The sequence below is a fragment of the Agelaius phoeniceus genome, chromosome 2, assembly GCF_051311805.1.
Source record: "Agelaius phoeniceus isolate bAgePho1 chromosome 2, bAgePho1.hap1, whole genome shotgun sequence".
Taxonomy (NCBI): Eukaryota; Metazoa; Chordata; class Aves; order Passeriformes; family Icteridae; genus Agelaius; species Agelaius phoeniceus.
The window spans coordinates 29,541,614-29,558,101 of NC_135266.1; the positions used below are offsets into that span (position 1 = coordinate 29,541,614).

At 36.8% G+C, this 16,488-nt stretch overlaps 1 protein-coding gene across 2 annotated transcripts in view; it reads right to left on the reverse strand.

Annotated features, from left to right (window-relative positions):
• The window catches only part of LOC129117638 (uncharacterized), a 375,689-nt gene that overhangs the window by 328,402 nt on the left and 30,799 nt on the right, over positions 1 to 16,488 (reverse strand). For both annotated transcript variants that reach the window (XR_013180864.1, XM_077173394.1), the window contains exon 4: positions 9,057 to 9,113. The gene's annotated coding sequence lies outside the window, so the exon portion shown is untranslated. The remainder of the gene's footprint in view (positions 1 to 9,056; positions 9,114 to 16,488) is intronic.

Genomic DNA, 16,488 nt, shown 5'->3' on the forward strand with positions numbered 1-16,488 from the left:
AGCACCACAAAAATCAGCCCAAAAGTCCCAATGTTAATCTGCAAATAAGGTAGGGACTCCTGTGTTTGTCCCTGAGCAAACACACAGTGTCACATTATTTAGCAGCCCCTCTAGTCAGTACAGTTGTCTAAGGGGTTAAAATGAAAGTTCAGGCCTTTTCCTGCAGCTAGCAGAATCTTTCTAGCAGGGTGATATCTCCACAGATAGATCTTCTCCCCTCTGTTCTTAAACCCACTTGTTGGACCAATAATGTCTAGGAAGACAATGACTTCTCAGGACTTCAGGCATGGAGTATTCTGCTTACACAATTAATTACCAGTAGGTACGTTCTCTTAATTTTTATACATAATTTGCTTTGTTTCTCATTCCTTCTTCCTCTTTCAGTCACCACTGTTCACTGCTCCTCCAAAAGACCTACTGTACTGTTTAGATACCTAATGTAGAGCAAACTCAGGATGTCCTTCAGGAAGCCAGCTAGATGGCCTTTCCATTGGCTGCGTAAAGGATGGGGGCATTCACTATAGGATGGGTTCTGCACTGACCACTTTAAGTTTCAACACATTTTTCTCCCATGCAATTATTGCCTCATGTGGATGTACTGGGTCTGAACAAGAAGATTAAGCAAAAAACAGCTTAGTTGTGAGAAGAATGAAGGAAGGAAGGAAGGAAGGAAGGAAGGAAGGAAGGAAGGAAGGAAGGAAGGAAGGAAGGAAGGAAGGAAGGAAGGAAGGAAGGAAGGAAGGAAGGAAGGAAGGAAGGAAGGAAGGAAGGAAGGAAGGAAGGAAATAGGGATGTACAATGGCAGAAAACCAAATTGTACGGTTTCTTAATCATCAGAAAAGACAAAACCTGGTATTAATATTCAAATATTAATCTTCAAATTAAAAAAGGTGTCTTCAAGGAGAAAGACTGCAGATTGCTGTCCATGTTTATTGAAGATGCAAGAGAGGATAATGATAAAAACTGCAATATGGAGCTTATTACTGAGTTTAGACATTAGAAAAGACAAAAGAAGAAACAAGCTCTCACTGTGAGGATGGTGAAGTAAATGAATAGATTGCCTAGGGAATTTTTGGAATCCCCAAACTGGAGGTTTTTAAAAACGGGATAGACAAACATCTGCCAGGGAAGATTTAGATACAGCTGGTTCTGCCTCAGGGTAGGAAAAGGGATTGAACATTCTTTCTATCTCCCTTCCAGCCCTACTTGCTATGAATCTATGATAAACGACAATAATACTTCAACAGTAGACACTGAGAGGTCACTAGGTAGGGGTAGAAAAGAAAGAGTAATAGCAAGGAAAATCAATGAGGATTTACTAGTCCTTGCTTTCCTAACTGTGCTTTTTTCAGGAATGTTTCCAGAGAATGAAAAGGTATTATGAAAAAACATTTTATTAATATTTTGAGATGCCAGAGCATAAGACCAAAGTGGAAACATGATATGGAAGCTAGGACAAAAGAAAAACTTAATTGGAAACTAAGCAAAAATAAGGTACCTGTCATAGACAAACTTATTTATTCCCACAGTGGTTTTAATTGTGCATCAGGCCAAAAAAGATAAGATTTTATACATTAATCTTTAAATGTTGCAAAAAGGCAATTCTTCTTTGGGTCACTTCCCAGAGACAATTACAACAGATCAGATAGATGATTATGACAACATTAATGCAAACATACAAAAATGGCATTTTTCCCCCTAGGATTAATATGCAAAAGTACGTAATAGTTTGCATTAAAATATGCAAGCTGAGAAGCTGATGTATGTGACTATATTTGTGAAACTGATTGTATTTAAATACCTTTATTGCTAGGCATATGCACAAAACAACAATGTTAAGACAACCACATTATTTTTTCTTTTCATGAATTTTGCATGTTTTGCCATAGAGAGCTAATGCTGTGCTCAAAATTACAATGGTATAAAACATTTTCTGTTACTTAAAAAATATTTTAAAATACCTTAAGCCTGTATTTTTGCTACATTTTAGCCTGTTAGAGATTCTCGTGTTTGATTGTTTATTTGTTTGCTTGTTTGTTTGGTTTTGGTTTTTGGGTTTTGGGGCTTTTTTGAGGGGGAGAGCAAATCACAAAAATCACAGCATCCATGTATACACTCAATCAGCTGTCACATCATAAGCATGCCCTGCATTTTCTCTTTCTGAAGCCAAGCAGCAATTATTTTCTGAGTTTCATTCAGATGAATGGTCAACAATTTTTCTTCAAATAGCACCAAATACAACATTTTAAATTCAAATACTGATTTTTAAAAGGTTGTACAAATTTTACCATTTTCTTTGACAGAAGTAAGTTTATTTTCAAGAACACACCTGGAAATCCTGCTTAAATACATATGGAAACAGTAAGTAAAGGGTTTGCTTGATCAGCTCTATATTGCACGCTTTCTTTCTGTTCCTGTTTCACAGATAACTAATGATTTGAGGGTAAAAACGAAGAACTTGCATATGTATTAATCCTTTAAGGCTGTTCAGTCATCACTATGCATACATGTAGGTAGTATAACGTATAAATGTAAACAAGGGATGTGTTTTTCTTCTCACTTATACCATCATTTTTTCTGTGCTGTTTTTTTTTTCCTTTGTATGCAGGCAAGGGGTTAATCACTGGACTTTTTAAAAGGGATTATTTCTGATATATATTAAAATGGAATTAATTTAAGTACTCAGATAAGACCATTTTCCGCTATCTGCTGCCATTTTCATTTTTTGCCCCAGAATGTCATTATCTGGAAAAATATTTTACTTTTTCAATAAAAAGATCTGAAGAATCAACATTATCACTGGATCAGCCATTATAGCACAAAATACTCTCTGATTGCCTTGACTGTTTTGTTTGATGAGAGGGCGGATGCTTTGTGGGCAAAGCAAGAGGAGAGAAGAATCATAGTAGTATCCCAGTAAGAAACAGGATTTAAATGGCATAAATAGCACAGATTCTGTGATGCAATGGAAACATCTCCTCAGCCATTCCCAGCTAAGCTTCACATCCTGCATTTCTACTCCAGTGATCCTGCAGCCTGTAATAGACACAATAAAGTTTGTCAGGAGCAGCATGTCTGTGCTGACCACCTCTGAAGGCTCCAAACCTGCACAGAGCTGCTCCTGTTCCTGCCCAGATTTCTGCTGGAAATTTCTGCTGTGTGATTGTTTCCCAAATGCAGCACTGCTCTGTGCAGTCACGTGTATCCTCAAAGGAGGAATGAAAATGGGACAAAGTAGGGGTCAGTGGCAAGTGGTCATGCACAGCTGGGGGTTGGATGGAGTGGAGTGGAACAAGGACAACAAAAATGATGGCATTTTGTTTTCTCATGTTTTGACAGCAACTTATTGGAGACACTCTCCACCCTCTCAGAGACACTGCAGAGTAAGCTGTCTTTCAGCTAAGAAGAGAGCCATAAAAGTCTAACTGCAGATGAGTTACAGACCTGAGCATAACATGTGTTTGGTGAAAGAAAGTGTAAACATCACTGAATATACCAGTTAATACTTCAGATGCGCAATTTTCTCCACTATGGGTTTCTCCTTAATCCTGCTCAGTTGTTGGCACTCAAACAGATCTAGCCAAGCTCAAGAAAAAGCAGAGGATAAAGACTTTGCTGCCCGTGTCACAAGGAGACTACTTTTAATATTTCTATATTTGAACGAGGTTTAGATTTTAGAATATGTACCATAATTTCCCATGGATTATCTTAATTGTTTGCTATATTTAACATTACCTATGTTAAAATGGGTTAAGAAATATTCCACAAAGACACTGAAAACCCAGAGCTAGCGTAAATTCTGGAGTATGTACAAAAAAAAACCAGGCAAACATTTACAATTGTAATGTCCCAAACCAGTTTTATTAACTGCAGCTCTGATTTATTTCGCTATCCTACTGTTTCAAGATCTGCACCTTTTCTTTCTTCTTTGGGATGAGCAAAGATCATGGAACAGATTGTAAGTGAGGCAAATTACATGGCTGTTTATGGTTGTGTTACACATATTATATATATAATTTGCAAACTATTCCCTAAAGAAATGGTATCAAACTTTTGGGGACAGGAAAGAATCTGATGACAGTCTTGTTTCATTTATTTTCTTTCAGATGCTCCATGATAATTGAATGCCTTATTTTCTTAGATTAATTTCTATTACTGCAGCTACTGCTTTCCCATCATTGTCCATTCAGGGTTATTTTTGGTATTTTTTGCTTTAATGTTCATTAACTATATTATTTGATTGAATGATGCCATCACAATTAGAAGAAAACAAGTCCAAGTCTATTTGAACAGAATCATATATTTACTCCATAAGCACTCTACTTTAGATAAAATATAAAGGCTTCTATATTTTTTGAGTTTGGATTTGGTTCTGGGGAGTTTTTGGTGCCTTTTTTTCATTTGTTTAACACATATACACATTTGAAAATATAGCAGTATTCCAAAATCCCTAAGTTATGTACACAATTAATCTGCAAATTTCAGCACCATGGTAATTTTACTCTGATTTTTTTATGAAGTGACTTAGCAAGAATGCCTTTATATTTTAAGCTGCAAAATTTTAAAATAAAGTTCTGTTCTTCAATTTTCATCTTGGTACACTCTGCACAGAGTTAGTTTAAGCAATAATTATTGGACAGTTTGGACTAAAAGATAACTTCAGCTAAACACCAGGTAAGTGTAGAGGAAAGAAAAAGGACAAAAAAGGTTCTCCTCTGAAATGAACAGAATTATTAGCAGCATTTGCCAATGAGAGAACTATTATCAGCACTTTGAAATACCTGTTAGTTAAACAAAAATTTATCAACTTTAACAGAACTTCCTGCCTGGAAGTGTAATTTAAAATGACTGTTAAAATGAAAAATAATATCTATTTTTTATTCCTTTTAAATCAAGTATGAAAAGCCTGTAAATAAAAGAAAAATCTCCCCCTGAAAAAAAAAAAAAAGAAAATATAACCTTAATTTTCATTTCAATTCCATCAGCATGCAACAGAAACAACTCCATTAAATCAATAAGGTGTCATAAGTAATTTGAAGACAAAATCAAGCTGTTGAAAGCAGATGCAATTTAAATATTTGGTAACACTCTATGTCATGATCTAGAAAAATTAGTACAATGATTTTTTTTTAATTTAAAAAGCAAGCAAGCAAACAAAACAGAAAAAGATTCAGTTCTTAGCTATTTAATGGAAGGAAAAAAAGGTAAACTCCAACCCAGGGAAAACTTTCAGTCAATCAAGTTGCACTGCAGATTCCATCAGTAAGAAGTGTTAGGAAACAAAAACATTACAATGTAAGCTCATTGTATTTAAAGGTAATATTTGCTTATTCAGGTAATTAATCATCATGACTAATTATACTAGAAGGTGGACAGATTATTTCAGTAAACCAAGATTACTTGTCTATGGGTAGAGATCTAGGAGCTGGACATGTACACTTTCACTAATAAATGATAAGGATCACTGGTGAGGCAGGTTGCAGAGCTTAGGAAAGCAGTAAGTTACTAAGTGAAACTGCTTTTGGCAGCTATTGACCTTTGAGTTCTTAAACTGGAGCATATAGAAACAACAGAATGTTCTCTAGCAAGTTTTGCCTGATAACCTGCTGGAAAAGGGACAGAATATCCTCTAGCCATTTTGCATGCACAATTTAACAATTATGTGGTCAGAGGAAGGATGATTCTTTTAAGGTGTTGGTAGATGAATGGTAGATGTTCACAGGCTTTACACATTTACAAAGGAATTTCAAAATCTAACACAGCATAATCAATATCAACTCCAATTCTTCTATACTGAGATAAATGATATCGATCACTCTACTGGGAACACACACACAAAAACAGAAAGAGAGGAAGGATTCAGAAAAGCAGGTCATACAGATCAAAAGCATAGCACTGACAATACTGGCTTAGGGACAAAATGTTAAAGGCTGTTTCACTCAGCATGGAAAATCTGAAACATTATTTTGATGTATTTAAAAGCAGTGCATTCTAAGAAAGAAACTCCAAATTTATTTCAAGTTACTATTATAGCTGAATAAAAATTTTCAAAAGCATATCAAAAGTTAGTTTTAGATAATTATTATAATCAGGAACCATGCTTAGAATGAGAATACAAATGATTTATAATTCTACCCTTACTTGAAAATTAAATATTCATTTCAAACTTAAGTAAAGTTATTTCAAAACAAACGTTTTGTAATAAATTTTGCAAAGTACTACAAACATTGCAATGCAATCCAAATTAAGCTGTGGGTGTACAGAGTTTGCCTTTTGAATTTCTTTTGTTTGTCAGACCTTCCAAGTTTTCTGGGAGCACTCAGGAGCACAGGGTAAGAGAAACACATCCAAAATCCTTAGAGGCCACGATTTTATTTCTAATTGGTGTTTCCACACTCTGCATGCATTCATCAATCAGATGTAAATTACTGTATGCCTGATTGGGTCTCCTTCACCCTAACCACTCCCTGCTGACTGGCAGTGCTTGCCAACTGCTGCAGCAGGCAAGATGAGCAGCAGTAAGAGCACCTCTACTGTTTTGGAAGGTCTTGGCCATCAGCAGTATCATAGCTAACAACTGCTCACTTAACACCTATTGAATGTCTTGAGCACAATTGTCCCTTTGAAGAATGCAGCTGTCACCTTTGATCAAGCATGAGACATCACTGGTGGCAAGAAATATAAAAGAGTAGGTCCATAAATTCAAACACTGTGGCAATTTCAGAGGAGTTCCTTTATTCTGGAAACAAGCACAGAAAAATGTCTAATCGGTGTGGAGGGAAGAGGCACAGTAGATAGAAGCTGCAGAAAAGCTTTTTTCATAATATTTAAACCTAGTGAGTGATCAGAGAAAATACTATAGAGTCAATAATCCAAACAAACGGGATAGGTTGTGCACCACTGGAAAAATTTAACAAATACACAAGTTGAAGTCACTTTCCGATGTAGCACCTAAATATTATTCTATAGTCTTCAGTCTGCTAAAGCACACTTCTTATGCTACATAAGCATAGATTTTATATATTTTAGGGCAGAATGCTGTCTAAGATTACCTTCAAACTGGTATACCCACCTAGCTGGCTATACTCCCTTCGAGAAAATTGTCAAGTCCAAAAGGAGCCTGGAGATGTTTATGTGAGCGGCAGTGGGGAGAAGGACAAGGAGGAGCAGTGGGAGGAGGAGGGCAGATATGGTGTTTTTTGGCCCAGTGGACAAGGAAAAAGCATTCATGGAAATTCATAGATCAAACTCTTTTTGTTTTTGTTTTTTTTTTGTTTTTTTTAATTGAGGTGTACCAGTTTAATGGCAGTATAGATGGTAGCACTGCACTTTGTTGACCCTAGCAGTATTTTCAGGGAATGGGAATAATGAGTCCTGTGGGTGTTGGTGACAGAAATGCAAGAACTGTTCACAGTTTTATTGTGTTGGGCATAAACAGGCTCCCTTCATATTAACTGATAGATGTCATTTTGTTCTGTGTTTTTCTTGAACCAACATCTTAAATGCAACCTTCTCTTTCTGGGTGACTAAGACTTATGTTCCCTCATCGCTGCCTGTGAATACTGCAGGTGAGTTTGTTGTTCCTGTGGCCAGCACTGAACAAAGGCAATGGGGCATCCAGAATGGAAAGGCAGTAGCTTTTAAAAGGCTCAGGTTTGAACATCAGGAGTGGCATCTGTAACACAAACACCTTCAGCTTACGTGAGAGGCAAATATACCACTTGGGGCACAAATATTAGTCCTTGTTATGAATATCCAAACTGCATGGGGGTTACAAACATTGTCAAATATTATGTAAAAATGCACAGTAGAAATAATCTCATTTAATGATCCACTGACTTTTGAATACTTAATGTCAATATGTGACCCAACAATATTTCTAACATCATTTGTATATCACAACTAAATCACTATTATATTACAAAATACACCTTTGTATAACATTAAGTGTGTTTTGTAATCAAAGGAAGTAGGAGTGTGGGAGGAAAGAGCAAATTACAAGTTTTTATGGGATGTGTTATGAACATAAGATAATTTAAGAGGAGTGGTCAAATGCTGCCTGGAAGGATGAGTGCTAGCTGTGACAAACAACAGAAACCCTTGTGCTGCTTCTATCTTTCTTTCAGGAACACAATTTTCAGTTTTTGTGCCTCTATTTTTCTTTTCACCCTCTGCTTTTCCTGTCAATTAAGCTGTACATTCTCCATGGACAGAAGTTATAAATGTACATCACGCTTAAAAAGCCATGAATGCGAATATGGCTGGGATGCTTTTCTCCAGATGTTACTTCACTAGTAATAAACCCCGTGACTGTTTTATCCTCCAGAGCTTTGTGCTTAAGGAGATCCCAGTTTCCTTTGTCTCCCCTCTTATCCAGTGTGGTTGGATTATTCCCCTAGGTCATGGAAGACCCATGATCAGATTGGCACATTTGTCTGAGCAGACTGACATTCCTTCTGTCACATCTGTAAAAATCATGACATCATATGACATTTTAGGATGGGTTTCTCAACATGCTATGCTGTTAATGCTGTTCTCAATGACAACAGGAGCATCAATTCCAATCAAACAGAAGGCCACTGTGTTTCTTTTAGTGCTGCTTTCCCTCTTTGACCCAGTGGAGTTAAACAGCATCTCCTGCAGTGGTGGGGTTGAGTTTTTCTCTCTTCTACTTCCAAGTCACCTCAGACAGCTGAGCTATCTGAGCTACATGCTTTATCAGTTGGTAAAAAGCCAATGGCAGTGCTTTTTGAATATTTCTAAATGTTTCTTCAGGCACAGTTAGTTCACACATTTGAAACTAAAGTTACAAACAGCTCTGAGTTGCCAGAAATTTAATTTCTTCAGCAAATAAATTCTTTCCCCTCCCACAAAAGAAAAAAAAGTCACAGCACTACTCTGTTCCATCACTTTCATAGCTTTATGAAGAGAGTGGCTGAATTCATCAACAAAGCATGTTGGAAACAGATCCATCTAGGGGCCAAAAGTACAGCATTTTGGAGAAATAAACATAAATCACCTAAAAAGGTAGAGATAAGTCAAGAAATAGGCAGTACCTGTCAAGGAGTTTAGGATTACAGGTTGCCCATGAACTTGAAGAGGAAATTCAGTGCCTAAAGGAGACAACAAAATATTTAAGTCATCAATACATACAGAAGAACTAAAGACAGGTCTCAAAAAAAAAAAAGGCTGCTACATGGTGGAAGACAATTTTTATTGACAGGGTCCAAAGTCATGACTGAGGACAACATGGTAATTTGACTATTTGACTTTAAGAGGGAGCCAACTGTGGCACTCCTACCATAATGAAGAAGGCAGATTATGGGGACTTCAGAGAAATGAATTCTCAAATATGTGACATATCCTGACAATTATAAGACTAAGTAAGCAACCCTAGGAAATAAAGAATTCGAAAATAAGAAGTTCTGAAACTCTGCATTTTAATTCATCTCTTCCCACTTTGGAGCCTGACAAAAAAATGCATTATTAGAAATAAATAAAAGCAGGGAATGAAATGGCTTCTGAGAATAAACTGTAATTTATAGAAGGAAAGTAAAATGTCTTCTCTTCTATTTAAAAACTCCTGCAAACCAGAAATGCACAGAGTGAATGGATTTTGAGATATTCTTAGTGAAAGTAGAAAGTCACTAACACATCTGTAATTGCCAGGGGGCCTGTTCTTCATAAAAATTTATATTCTCAGGATGCCCATGTCATCACAGCCTGTTACAAGCAAGTATTTTGCTCTTTTGCAAAACACCTGCTTAAATACACAACATAAGTGGCTGTATTAAAGTACTTATCTCTGAATATGGAGAGGGCTTCTTTTTGGGTATGTAAATATTCACTTAAAAGAAAATACAATAGAAGAGTGACAAAAAGTTTCCATTATGGCTCAAATTAAAAAACTACCACAGTACCCTAAAAGTTATTTTCTTTGATTCCTACTTTATAGCCCATCCTTCTAGAAGGAGTCAAAGGAGAAATATGTTGGAACTCAATTACCTGTGCAAGTGAACCACGTACAGATATTTGAAAATGGGTCCCTCTCACAGATATCCAGTGTGAACCAAGTGTGTGCCTCTCATCTATCATTAACATTATAAATTGCAGCATGCACATTTTTATGCTGGTGGAAGAAGCAAAAAATGCTCAATAAAAGACTAAATGACTCAGTGACCAGTAAAATTTTTTTGTGGTCACTCAAATAGTTCTCTTTGCTTTCCCTCTCTTAAGCGAGTGAATGGAGGTCAAGCAGCTACACCTCAGTCAGATACACTTTGGTTTACCTGGATGAAGCACCAATAGATGAACCTTGTAATTTTGGTGCATTGCTATAAAAGCGCCAGACATCATTAAAAGGGAAACAAAAGATTGGGGTATCACTAAAACTTGTTTCCACTTGGCATCAAACACCTGTGGAAACCACATGGTTTAAAAGGCAGATCAACAACCTTCTCCAAATATCTCAAAACATTTGACCTTCTCCAAATATCTCCAAAGTCAAACATCTGCTGATCCTTACAGGCCAATGAAGGCAGGAGTCAGCAGGTAGATACTATTAAATGCCAGCATCTCAGACAATTTTTTCTGCAGGTGTTCCAATCCTTATCCAATATGCAAGAGAAACAATGGCTTATTCTTCAAAGAAAAAAAAAATAAAAGAAAGAGGACAACTAGAGGGATATGCTCTTTGAAAAAAAGAAAAAAATTTCTTAGACAATTCCTCACACTTTCTAGCAATTTCAAGGTGTGTACAGCTATCATGAAATCTTTAACATCTCAGACAGTTATTGAAGGACTCTTATTTATAACTTGCAGTAATGCTCTTCCTTGTCAAATTGCTTACTCATGTCTTTTACATATCTATATATCTATGTAGATATTGTTCTTGCAATAACACTGCATCAAGTAAATATTAGTCTCATACTAAAAAGTTTTATTTTCTTGTGTCATTATAATTTCTTTTATTGATATATTCCTGACTTGAAATGGCACATTTTCACTAGAATTTTCCAGCTGTATTCATGTGTCCTTAATATAGTTCCCGTTGTTTCAGAGTAGCTTCTCCTTATTGACTTGTTCGCATAATATTTTTGAAAAGGTGCTCTACTACTAAAGATTGGAATCTTTTTTAGGATCCACACACTTTAATTTGTGCATAGGAATCTCTGATCTATATTTACAGTAGCTTTATAATTTAACAGATGTTTGGACAGTTACAGTCCCCTCTGGGACAGTAGTGTGTGGTTTTGAACTACTCCAGAGTTGTTCTATGAATATTTTTCCTCACTCTCTTATAGTCCTGGGGGTCTGTAACAGATGCTAATTGCAGTTTCTTCTTTGTTTTTTGATAATCTAGTCTTACCCAAATTATTCCACTGCTGCCCTCATCATTATTGAATTGTATCTTACTGATTTTCAAGGTTTCAAGCAATAGATAAGACCACATTATCTACAGCTTATACACACACAGCATAGCTTAAGTTTCATATGTGCATATGGAGATGGTGAGAGCATTCAAGAAATAGGGGCTTTTGGCAGAGAACATCCCACACCTCCTGTCCTTTCAGAAATATGCCTTGGAATAATTAGCAGCTCCATCTCAACTTCCCAATTTGCCACAATGCTCTCAGATATTATGCTGCTGCTCCACAGTTTTCAGAGGGGCTTATCATGCTGCATGCAGATCTGTTCTCTAAATCAAATGCTTTAAGACATTAATAGCATGACCTTGAAGCATTTTTAAACAGTTTATCTTATGTGAAGTTTGCCGATTTGTACAGGTGAAGATGCCTCATTGTGTAACAGCACACATTGTGTCCCCACGTTCACCATGCACTGCATGTTGCCTGGGACCCTGCCAGAGTAGCCAGCTTCCTTGGTTCAGAGAGAATGGAAACCTTTCACAAATAACAGCCATAATAAATGCTCAGGTTGCACTTCATCTCTTAGTTCAGCGGAGGCAGAAGGCAAAAACTATTTTGATAAAGTAGCAAATATGCCAATTCCAGAACTTAGGACTCCAGTGAAGAATGAAGAAGCAGACAATGCTCTCTATTTATAGTAAATTTTGCCTGAATCCCTTCTTTGTACACAACAGCCATGGTCTTTCATGCAGAACCACTGTAGATGGACAGCTGTGTGTCTAAACATCTGTGATGAACAGAACTCAGATGGGAGCTTAAAAAAAGAGAAAACGGCATCAACATATTCATAAGTTGGTGTGTGAACAATGAAAGCACATATTGTAGGTCTGAAGGAAAAAGGCAGAATCAGCTTTTAAAAAAACCTACAAAATTCTCTAAGAAATTCTTTTTGCAGATGTCAGCATAAGCTTTTTGCCTGATTTAGTGTAGCAGTAAACTCAGGAAGAGGACTAAAGAAATTGCTTTGACCAACCAGGAGTTTCAAGGAAGTACCTATAAATCTGAAAATCAAAATTTGATCATAACTTGATCCAGAAGAATTATATCACCTCAAAAAAGAAAAGAAAAGGGAAAAAAAAAGAAAGTAAACTGAATCAGCTCTGACTTGATTGTGTATATTAAACAAGATCAGCCTAAAACTGAAAGTATGCAGATAATAATCTCTCCCTCCCGAGGTTCCACTGGTGTCTTTTATGGACTTTCCATTTGTGAATAAGGTAAGTTAAATGCTTTAAAAAATTAATAAAACAAAATTAAATAGCCTATATTTTTGATCAGACATCAGCCTGAGTATCAGGCTTTGTTGGCCTCACTTGTACTCATGCTAACTTAATTTTCAAGTATCTCTAATAATAACTGGCAGAAGTGATAACTTATGACTTGAAAGATGTTATCTGGACCTCTGTTCTGCAGAGAATTATAATGAAGCATATAGAATGTATGCTTCACCTGAATTTGATCCCTCTTGTTCGTTTAACTGTTTACATGGTTTCTAAATCTAATATAATTTTCTTTACATTAAAATATATTGCCAAAGTAAGAAGAAGCTGTCTTCTCCTTGTCTTTCTTTAACAAATAATGAGTGGTGCTCTAAGTAAAAATAAAGGACCCTTGTCTTTCAAGCTTCCCTTTCTCTGTTCATAAGCACTTTCCTGGAATACCTAGTCTCTCCTGAGAGAGACCAGAACCCCACTAGACAATATTTTCCTTATAGGAATTTCCAACAGTCTTCAGTGGTTTTGACATGTGCAAAAATGACGGGATACTGCAGACTCCAGCACAGGCATACATTTGAAGAATACATTGCACCAAACTGCATATGCCAGTTCATTGCGCAGTTTCCACTGCACTGGATATCTGCTATCTCTTTTGCTGTAGTTTCTCACATGCAAGAACAAGTCACAGCTTCTAGAGTAGAAAAATCTAAAACTTTATTACCTGAAAGGCAGGGTATTATAATTTTTGCTATTTAAAATTGCATGCTTCTTTTCAATAATCAAAAAATCCAAGCCCACAGTACAAAAGAATTCTGCCTTATAAACTTGTGCTGCGGAATTGACCTTAAACTTTGAGAAAGAGAGGCACAAAATCATTGTTTCCAACCTTTTAACTTTCCCTAAATGAAAAAGGGGTTATCACAGGGTGGTAACTGTGACTTATCTGTGAACAGACTAATTTTCTCAAACATATTTGTTATTCAAAATTAATGTATAAATTTCTGTGAGTGATTCCTAGCTTGATCACCATTATGAGACAGTCTATTGTAGAACAAAATAATGATGGGATATGGAGCTCATACATTACGTATCAGAGTCCCTAAGCAGTAATCTCAGCACCAATACAAGCTCCAAAGTTACTTACTCTTATCTTCTTGCCTTTTGGGATTGAGACAGTCTTGATCGATAAGAGATTTTAAATAAAATATAATAGAGTAGTAGTCCATTTTCACAGACAGAAAAAGGAAATCTGGCAAATGACAATAAAGAAGATACGCCAGACAATCATTCCTTTGTTAGCTACTGCTGGGATCTAAAGCCTTTCCTTGTTCCTCTTCTTCTTGACAAATGCTGATATGATCCAAGTGTTTCTTAGACTGTCCTGGGAATCACCAAGGATGGAGAAAGGACTGCCTATAAAACCTGTAGAACTATCTTTTCTGGAAGTGGTCTGAGAGGGGAAATATTCTGAGTCCCATGTTAGGGAAGCCACTGCTATGAAAAGATTTCAGTCAGAGTCAGGGCTGGGCTCCAGACAGCACATCCACACATTGCATGCTTTGGGCAGAAGCCTGAGTCCCTCTTCTCTCTTCTCAAATATACATCTGCCCTTGCTTGAACACGGGGACAAAAACCTCTGTTCATTGATAAGCTTTATTTCACATCATCCACACTCAAAACTGAAATAGAGGAAAGACACAGTGGACTCAGTCTGAAGCGCAGGATGGTCTCTGCTGTATATTACTGTGCCCTGCCTTGAAAGTTTCCATAAAATGACCAGACAAGACCCTAAAGAACTTGGTTAGCCTTGTTTTGGTCAGGAGGTCATACTGCAGACCTCCAGAAGTTCCTTCCAACTTCCTTTGACTCTCATCCACACTGGTCTTGTGACCAGTAGCAAAGATTTTTGTTGGATACTGTTGAGATTCAGAAGAACACTTGCCTTTAAGAGGTAAAATTAATGGCTATGGCAAATTGATAGCTGGTTAGCTATATCAAAACATGACAGACTTAGAACAAACATAAATAGGAATTCAAAATTATAAACATGGATGTAACTGCAAATTTACACATTTATTTACCAAACATTCATTGTGCTAGAATTAGATGGTATCTTTTTTCAATGAGATGCACTGACTTTTCTTAGACAGGGGAATGGTGCAGATGAATAGATCTAGTCTCAAAGAAATCATTAAATCACAAAATGATGACAAGCTGCTGATCTCATCCAGGTGCCTGAAACTTGTTTGTGATTCTGGAGTCTCTGAAGTGAGGAGGGAGATCAACAAGCAGTCAGCAAGTATTAATACCCTAGAACTTGCTTAGAACAGTCTCTACAGACATGTTCATCAGAGGTAAATTTTAACTAGAATAAAAAAAAAAAGTTATATTAATATGATAAAGCAATGGAGGCGTCACTATTTAAGAAGAAACACCAAGATAAAATGATTGAACAATAGGAGAAGGACTATGGGTCTTATTCAAAAATCTAACAGCAGACAAACAAAAAGAAGGAGGAATAAAACGCCATTTATTTAAGGCAAAGCATAAGAATAAGAAAACACAGTTATAAACCAAGATAAGTAATTTTAATCTGGAAACTACCATGCTTCTCTTTGCTACAGAAATCAGCTAACACTGAACATTTTCACACATTCATGGAATATTTGAATGATTTAAAAGGGATCTGTGAGGACCATTGAGTTGAAGTCCTGGCCCCGCACAAGACCACGTTCAAAAGTCACACCATGTGCCTGTGAGCACTGTGCAAATGCCTCTTGAACTCTGTCATGCTTGGGGCTGTGGCCACTTCCCTGGGAAGCCTGTTCTAGTGCCCAAACATATTTTGGGTGAAGAAACATTTTGTAATATCCAACCTAAACCTCTCCTGACTCTGTTTCAGGCCGTTCCCTTGGGTCCTGTCACTGGTCACCACAGAGAAGAGATCAATGCCTGCCACCTCCATTCTCCTTGTGAGGAATCTGTAAACTTTAATGGAGTCCCTCCACAGTCTCCTCTTCTCCAGGCTGAACAGACTGAGTGACCTCAGCTGCTCCTCATACAATTTTCTCCCAGGACCCTTTACCATCTTCCTTGCTCTCTTTTGGACACTCTCTAATGAGCTAATTTCTTATATTGAGGTGACCAAAACTGCACATGGGACTCAAGGTGAGGCTGCACCAGTGCAGAGCAGTGTATTGGGCAAGAGCTGTAAGGGGTAGTCTAAACACAGGTTTGATGGCCATCTCAGTGAGATTGCATTAGGATGTTGCTTATCATAAGAGCATTGAAATCAACAATCCAATACTCCACTGCTAATCCTATGCTCTTCCTGACAGACTGCAGTCTTGAGGATCAAAAGAGATTACCTCTTTTCTTAGCTGACTCTAGAAACAGAGACTCTCTAAACATGGAATTTCATTTCAGGACCAGTGTGGGCCTCTATATTTGTATCCATCTTGCAAGCAAATGAGAGGGAAGGTAGGAAAAACAAGTTAATAGGTAAAGAAATGCACACAAGATACCAAATCTCAAAGTTGCCCAAGTAGGACTCTCTCAAGAATTGCTAGTATCACACAACCGCAAACGAAAAAAAATGTTATTTTCATTATTTCCACACACAGTATATTCTGTAATAGAAAATGCTTATTCCTTTTGGAAAAGATTCTGGTCAGTAAATCCTTTGCATTCCTTACTCTTTCTACTGTTATGCATGCTTTACTGAGAAATGGAAGTGAACATGGAATTTAAAATACAAAAACTTTAAAAAAAATTAAATAAAATTTGAGTAACATTTTTCCACTCCTAGTTTTTGGAGTTGCTTCTCATTCATGAATAAAAGC